The sequence below is a fragment of the Chrysemys picta genome, chromosome 1 (genome assembly GCF_011386835.1).
Source record: "Chrysemys picta bellii isolate R12L10 chromosome 1, ASM1138683v2, whole genome shotgun sequence".
NCBI classification, from domain to species: domain Eukaryota; kingdom Metazoa; phylum Chordata; order Testudines; family Emydidae; genus Chrysemys; species Chrysemys picta.
Genome location: NC_088791.1, coordinates 341,720,980 through 341,729,820, shown reverse-complemented (window position 1 = coordinate 341,729,820; position 8,841 = coordinate 341,720,980).

Below are 8,841 nucleotides of genomic sequence, written 5' to 3'. Positions count from 1 at the left end.
CCTGAACTGGGGCCAGTGACCAGGGCACTGTTGGGGAATCTGATTAGCTGTATTACGGTAGCGGCTAGAAGCCCCAGTCATGGACCAGCATCCCACTGCGCTAGGTGGTGTACAAATACAAAACAAACCTGGTCTTGCCACCATCCAAGCTTTACCTATTGTGTGTGTGTGACAGAGCCAGTGTGTTACAACATGGTTGGGTATCACGGTGTTTAAAGACACTAAGCAACAGGCTCTGATGTTCCTTGACACTGTCTTGTCCAACCAGCCCATGCTTCAGCTGAAATCATTTTGGGCCAGATTTTGGTATCCTTAACCTGAGTTAGCACCTTTGTCTGTGAGTAGCCCCGTTGAAATCAATGAGACCACTCATGGAATAAAGAGCTGCACAACATAAGACTGTCAGAATCTGGCCTTTAATAAGGGCTTGGAAAATTAGATGTTTTGGGCCAACTCCCTACCATAAAAGATACATCTTTAAATGCCACTAAAATCAATTTGATCAATGTACTGCCAACTGAAATTCCATTGCAGCATTTTTTCTTTAAACTCCTGAAAATGATAAGCAGGAGTAAAAACTGGGCCCATGTTACAACCTTAACGATGGAGAAATTATTGACCTGGTGTAACAGATGTTGGTAGGGAAGCATCTGGTGGGATGTTAAGGCAACCGTTTGCATCAGTGCCATGGGACTAATTATTATTTGCAGCACCTAAAGGCCTTATTGGGGTGGATGCTGCACATATACATAGGAAGTGACAGCCCCTGCCCCAAGAGCTTATCATCTGAATACCCAGGAGGTGCTGAGCAGAAGGACTGTCTGCCCCATTTTATGGATGCGGAACCGAGGTATGAAAGGACTTGGCTGAGTCAGTGGTAGAGCTGGGACTTGAACCCAGATTTCCTGAGTCCTAACTCAGTGCTTTAACCACAAGGGCAGCCGGCCTTCCTCTTTAAGAGGGGCTCTGCTTCCTGGTAGCTGAGCAAAATGGTGTTCTGCTGTCTCGGGAGGGTTGTTCATCGGGACAGAAGGGGAGAGTTCCTCAGATGGAAAGGGTGAGACTTGTGTTAACGATCCTCCCGCTGGTCAGCGCTTCCTACCCCACTTCCAAGCGAGCAGCAGCGGCCAGCAGCACTGGGGCCTGATCCGGCCCCCCAGTGAAGTCAGTGGCAGCTTTGCCTACAACAGGAGCAGGCTCGGGCCTAGAACTTCAACTTTCTTTGAGAAAAATCTGGTTTGCTTGCTACCCGCTGCCATGTCCCCCTGAGGGCCTGTGACTTTCCTGGCAGGGGGCTCTCTGCCAGGCCAGCCTGGGTGCCAAAACACTGCTGGAGAAGTATCTTGATTCCTCCCCCATCCTCCTTTCGCTGCTGGAATCCAAAGCTTGGCCGGGCTAGGACTCTGCCTGTGGACAAAGAACCAGCTTCTCATTCAGCAGGCAGGGCCTGCCCCCTTGTGGTTGTGTGGTGCAAGGACAGCCACAGGGGGTGTAGCATTGGCTCTGTTTCATTCCTCGCTAGCCCTACAAGGAGAATTATTGCCCTTCGCTGGCACCTATCACCCCCCCGGCTGCTTCAGCAAAGGCTGGGGGCTGCGTGGGTCCTTACTGAGGTGGATGAGACACAATGATGGGTGCTAGGGAGGCAGTGCTGTACCTGAGAGCGTCACCCTTGGGGGCTCGCATCCATTCATGAGTCCTAGCTTCACTCTGGGGAGGCAGGGAAAGCGACTTCCCGGTAACTGCTTGCTGGAGTGTGCTGCAGCGTTCCCACTCTTCAGCCTGGGCTTCCTGGACAAAGACAGGTTGGACCTCCCCAGGATCTGAACTTTCAGCCCTCTGGGGCACTGGCAAAGTGGGCAGGAGCACAAAATCCCCCTTCTCCATGCCCAATTCCAACCACCACCCCATAGGCTGCCTTGGTCAGTTCCACAGCATGTGAGCCGTTCCCATCTGTGCCAACTGCACATGCCTACCAATGGGAGCAGGGGGTCTCCGGGCATCCACCAATGGAGGCAGGGGGTTCCCTGAGAACTCACTACGTGACATGACCATCTCCAGTATGGAAATAACCTACTGCCTGACACCTGCATGCTCCAGCAGCGATGGGCAGGTAAGCAAGCATTGGCTGCCAGGTTCCGTCCAGCTCCATGGGTGACATTTTATACAAACTTTTTAATAAGCTAATCTGCATATAGGCATAAGCTTGGGTGGCTTTAGTGCTGGACGTGCTCTCTGCTCAGCTACAGAGCAAGTTTCCACCAACGCTGGCCTGGCAACATGCCCCATGAAGTTCCTGTAGGGTTGACGGGTTGTTTGGACTCTGTGCCCCAGAAGTTCCTGGTGCCTCTGCTGTGGCTGCCAATCAGCGCGAAGCATGGAAGTGAGATGATGACATGAGAGCTGGAACCGAGACCCCATGAACTCAGATGTGGTAGAATGGAGCATTTGGGGAGAATAGTGTGTGTGTGGGGGGCTCTCTACCTCCTGCACCCCCATTACCCTTCCTTATTCTGCCAGGCACACTCTATCCCTGTTCCCTGTACTAGACTCTGTCCCCATCAGCTCCTGTGTGTTCCCGTGCTGACCGAGACCATGACATGAGACCAGTGGCCTGGCCTTGCAAGGAACTGAGTGCCTCCAGTGTTCGCCAAGGGCACTCAGCCTGCCAGAGGAGCCCCAAGGCCTCCCAGACAGACCTGGAAAGCACCCCACAGCCCAGCCAGCTGGCTAAGCACCTTGCAGAAAGAGCCATTAGCATGAGTCACTGATAGTGCAGTTCATGACAGAACAAGCAGCAATGGTCTCAAGTTGCAGTGGGGGAGGTTTACGTTGGATATTAGGAAAAACTTTTTCACTAGGAGGGTGGTGAAGCACTGGGATGAGTAGGGAGGTGGTGGAATCTCCTTCCTTAGAGGTTTTTAAGCTCAGGCTTGACAAAGCCCTGGCTGGGATGATTTAGTTGGGGATTGGTCCTGCTTTGAGCAGGGGGTGGGACTAGATGACCTCCTGAGGTCCCTCCCAACCCTGATATTCTATGATTTATATCTGAGTGCACAGCTGAGCTTGTCAGGCGGAGACGCATGGTCAGGGCCGGCTCCAGGCACCAGCTTAACAAGCAGGTGCTTGGGGCAGCCATGGGAGAGGGGCGGCACCTGCGGCAATTCAGGGGCGGCAGGTCTCTCACTCCCTCTAGGAGCGAAGAACCTGCCACTGAACTGCCGCCGCCAATCACGGCTTTTTTTTTTTTTTGCTTGGGGCGGCAGAAATGCTGGAGCCAGCCCTGCGCATGGTGCTTGGGCTAGCACAGCATTTTCAAATGTGCATTACTGGCATCTAGTGTCTGTAGCAGCTTTGGCACAAAGCACCAAAGCATTTGCCACCTCTACTCTTCAGAGCTGCCAAACGTACCATGCACACAGAGGGAAAGCTGAGATCCCAGCCGGCCTTGTAGGATAGGAAGGAAGCCTGAGGACTTGTATTTACAAGCTGGAAAGGGCCCTCTCTGAGCATGCGGGGTTAATCAGGCCAGAGCCAGGGGGCACGTGGGCCCAGTGAGGTAACCAGTTTACACCAGGGCTGAATCCTGCCCCAGGAGCTGGTTGTCAAAACAGCCTGGAGTGCTGACATAGCACATAGTTTATCCTTAATAAGGCATAAAAAAACAGTTTGCATCAGGACTGTTTTTTTTTTTTTCCAGAAACAGAAAAATGTTGGCCCAGCCTCCGGTTGATGAACTGATTAAAAAAGAAATCCCTGCCCTGTATTTATGTGCCGTGTGTGATCTGTTCTATCGTGCTGCAGCCAGTCCCTTATCACTGCCCTTGCCTTCATGGGTTGCTAAGTAAAATGATGGTGTCTCAGGCCCTGAGCCTACAAATGCTTATGCACCTGCTTAGCTTTACAAGACGGGGCCTGTTAAAGTCAATGAGGCTGTTCCCAGGCTCAATGTTAAGCACATGCATAAATGTTTGCAGGGTTGGAGCCCTAGTGAATGGAAAAATTCACCCTAAGTTCTTTGGCCTTTGTTTTTGCCTTGTTTAAGAAAATGGCGTGAACATGGGATCTGGGTTCTGTTCCTGATTCTGCCACTGGATCACTGTGTAACCCTGGGCATATCTTTCCCTTCTCTCTGCCTCAGTTTACCCAGTTGTAAAATAGGGATAATAATGCTTACCCACCACTGTAGCACACCGGGCTAGCACTATCTACCTTGGGGACTTTATGGCCCTGTTACCCTGGTATCTGTGTGGCTTAGTCTCTAATGGATTTATTCTCACAATGCCTATGAGGTAGGGAAGTGCTGGTATCCCAATTATACAGATGCGGGACTGAAAGACTAAGGACCAGATTTTTAAAGGTATAGAGATGCCCAGTGGGATTTTCAAAAGCTCTGAGGCCTCTTAGCGCCTCCTTTTTTAGCCACTGAAGCATGTTTATTGAAACCATTTCCATACATCTTACACAAATCGGCTACTCACACACATTATAAATATGATATCTCCATTAATTTATTTTATCTCCTAGAACTGGAAGGGACCTTGAAAGGTCATCAAGTCCAGCCCCCTGCCTTCACTAGCAGGACCAAGTACTGATTTTGCCCCAGATCCCTAAGTGGCCCCCTTAAGGATTGAACTCACAACGCTGGGTTTAGCAGGCCAATGCTCAAACCACTGAGCTATCCTTTTGCCCTGATACTTCAATTTGTGCATTACACTTGCTCTTCTGGGGGAGGGGGGTCCCCTCGCACCACCCCTATTTGGTTTGTCAAACCGACAATAAATGAAAAGCACAGATGTTGCCTGGTAAAATCAACACCTGCCATGTCAGAATGCTCAGGATTGGTATTGCATATTATGAAATGATCATACAGCTGAGGAAGTATTCTCCGCTCTGTCCCACTAACATTTGAGACCAGTGAATTCCTTCCACGCTTCCAAGTAAAGAGAGAAACTTAATCCAATTCCAGTGTAAATGGGCCATTTCTCTCTCCTTTCCTCTGCTGCAGAGAGCAAGGATATTTTTCTAAAGGACCCCAGAGTTTTTATTCTTACTTTGTTTTCACATATTAAACTTCTGCAACCTTTCTTGGCTGGAGCTCTTTGCCCTTATATTAAACCGGATGCGTTCCCATCCCACTTTCCCAGGCTTTTGTGACTTTTCAGTTCCATGAGAACAGTCTTGGAAATATTAGACTTCTCTACCAATTAAAGATTAACTTTCCTAAAAGGAACCAGAGTTTCCCCTTAAGAGGATTTAACCCCAGCTGGTACTCTCTCCTCTTTCCTTGCAGGGCTGACACTGGTGAGACTGAGACTGGATTGCCCGTCTAGTTCTCGTGGCCACATTTTTAAAAGAATGTTGAAAAACTGGAGATAGTGAAGAGAAGAGCCACAAAAATTATTTGAGGCCTGGAAAAAATGCCTCAATCTATTTAGTTTATCAAAAAGGAGATAAAAAGGATTAATAGGTTAAAACCGGAAGGGACCACTGTGATCCTCCAATCTGACCTCATGTTTTAACACAGACCAGAGATGAAAGTAAGCCGGTATGGTCTGGTACGGCGTACCGCAAGAGCCAGTACGCCGTGCCAGACTGGAGCGGCTTCTCCGGCGGTGATTTAAAGGGCCCACGGCTCCAGCCGCTGCAGGGAGCCCCAGGCCCTTTAAATCACCGCCGGAGCTCTGGCTGCTCCCAGACGCCTCTGCAGCTGGTAGCTCCAGGGTGATTTATAGGCCCTGGAGCTCCCAGCCACAGCTGGAGCCCCAGGGCCTTTAAATTTTGAAAGGCCCCGCCTCTTCTGGTCAAGGCCCCGCCTCTTCCGGTCGAGGCCACGCCTCTGTTTAGGACTTCAATGTACCAGTAAGTCCTTTAAGTTACTTTCATCCCTGACACAGACCATAGAACTTCACTAAAATAATTCCTGTTTGACTAAATCATCCCAGCCAGGGCTTTGTCAAGCCTGACTTCCAGCCATTGGCTCTTGTTACATCTTTGTCTGCTAGATTGAAGAGTCTTATATTATCAAATGTCTGTTCCCCATATAGGTACTTATAGATTGTGATTGATTCACCCCTCAACCTTCTCTTTGATAGACTAAATGCCTTAAGTTTTTCATATAAATCCCCCCTTTTGATGGTACACTCTTTGCACATCTGGCCCTTGCACATCTCTCACAATCCATCTTTGTTCTTTGAAACAAATTGCTATTTAAGCCACAATGACCAATTAAAATTCTACATAAATCTACTTCACTTCTGCTTGTCAGGTCGTGGAGTCTATAAGCATTTTTGACTCTTGGGTATTTTTCACGGACCTTTCCCCCTTTGTTTCTGTTGCCCATATTTCTTTCCATTCCTCTCTTATCTAATTTGTAATTAGATTTTTAGACTCCTGTTTACTTAAAGGGATCAAGTTGCTTGTGTTTGACAGCATTTTTGTCTGCCAGCTCATTACCCATCACCCCTACATGCGCTGGCATCCATGTACTACTGTGATTGCACCCAGCTGCGTCAATTCTCTTGTTACCAGTGATATCTCATTAAGTATATCATCTCTGCAACCTGATGTGCCATTTCTGATTGCCAGTAATCCTGAGACGGAATGAGGCAGGATGGCCAAGGCAGCTGGGTGCACATCTATGACTCAATTAATATCAACTTTATACCTGACAATTCAGCTGTCAGAATGGCTACAAAATTGATAGTCTTAGAGCTTTCTTGATTGCAAGTGAAAGAACGCACCCCATGCTGTTCCCCCTCTTCCTGTTCTTACATCTTTGGCACTACGAGCATACATTTGGGAGTAGCATCCCCACTTATCACCAATGTATTGATCGACTGTATCTTGCCTATTTAACACTCTTCCCTGGGTTTCTCCTTGACCCTGGCTAACTTCCTTTCCTTCTAGGCAATGACTGCAGCCCTCATCCCTACAGCCCCTTCCTCCTCTGCCTTCTTCTCCTTCCTGTGTTTCATGGCAAGGCAGACCCACTTGCTAAGTCTCTGACCGCCAGGCACTCCTCAATGTTCTCATTTATACGCTGCTCAGGGGTGTAGCTGGTGGGGGGCAAGGGGAGCATTGCCCCCCCCCCAAACAGGGCTGGCCTTATGGGTGGGTGCCATGGTCGGGGGGACAAGGCTCAGTGCATTTAACTTAATGCACCAGGACGGGCCCCTGCCAGCAGTGCCCCTGACTTCCTCCTCTTCCTTGCCCCGCAGCAGCCCAGGGTGCCAGCTGTTTGGTGGTCCTGGTGGCGCCCACGCTGCCGCATGTCTCTTTGCACTGTGGCGGGGAAGCAGGAGCCCGGCATGCAGCATCCCCTTGCACCATGAAATACAGGGGGCGCAGCAGCCCCTGCAGGAAGACTTCTGCAGCAGCACCGGGAGCCGCCAGAAAAGCAGCGGCATCAAGTTCAGCTACAGCAGCCAGTGCCTGAGCGGCTGTAGCTCCCACGCTCAGGTCGCCACAGGGGGCAGCAGCTGGGGTTCCCGCGCTGAGCCATCCCATCCCCCCAGTACTGGCAGCCCAGGTGATGCGCAGCCCGGAAAAACATGCCACTGCAGATGGCGGGAGGGAGCCAGCGAGTCAGGGGAACACTGGACTCTCAGCCACACCATGCTACTGGGTCAGCCCCCTCTCACACTTCCCGTTTCTCACACCCTCACAGGCAGGGACACACGTGTAGATACACACGCACAGCACCACTCACTCATCCTGTCTTGGCATGGCAACTTGGGAGCTACACCAACATAACCAAAGGGGAACGGAGACCGAGCCCTCAGGGTCCCTGTGCAAGACCCAGACAAACACTGGGGCAGGTGCCCGGCCCCACAGGCCAGCGGTGACCCCACTGCGGCTCCCAGCACTGCAAGCTTCGGGCAGGTGTGGAATTCCGCCCCCCCTCGACCTGTTGGTCTGGATGGAGCTGCCCCCCCCAACTATAGAAGTCAAACTACGCCAATGACACTGCCCATTTACATATTCCACACTTTTGTTGCTAAAGAGTTCCCAATTCGATTTTTTAGATTCCAAGTAGGGGAACAATCATATTCCTCAATATTGCCCTTTCCTTGACATATAATGAGTGTCAGGAAGTGGTCCCTTCGCAGCTCCGCTTTATAGATATCCCAGCTACATTTACTAGCTACATTGCTTGTGGCAATTCCCAAGTCTAGACAGGAGAAACTTCCACCAGCTGCGTTACATTTGGTAGTGCTCTGTCATTCAGAATTACTAAATTATTTGCATCAATGAATTGCTCTAGATATTTTCCATTATCATTTTTCCTACTTCCCCACAATCTGTTATGGCTGCTTAAATCTCCACACATAATATATGGTCTTGTGACATCTGCAATTCTCTCTCTCAGTTCCTTAGCCACTAGTTTTCTGCATGAGTTGTACATGTTATATATTCTTAGTGACTTGAAATGATTTTGCATCGGACCCTCAGTAGCATTATACTCAATATTAAGCCTTTTCACCTGTACTTCAGAATAATTTAGGACATTAGCAGGAGGGAGGTGAAGGACTCAAGGGCATCCAGGACACAGGGAGGAGCAGAATGTGACAGAGGTTCCAGGACCCCACTGCTTCCAAAAGCTGCCCTAGCTCTCCCTCCAGTAATCTGGTTCCCACAGATTTCCCTAGCCTCTCCGGTCACCCCTGCTTCTACCACCCAAGCCCCCCACCCTTCTGTAGGGTGCAAGGGAAAGACATCTGTGCCTGCTGCTCAGGACGACTCTCTCACTGGTAAAGAATGTCACCTGAGGAGCTGTACAGAATGTGTCAGCTAAGCATCTGACGCCCTGTGTGTAATGAGTTTGGCAGGTCTCAGTCC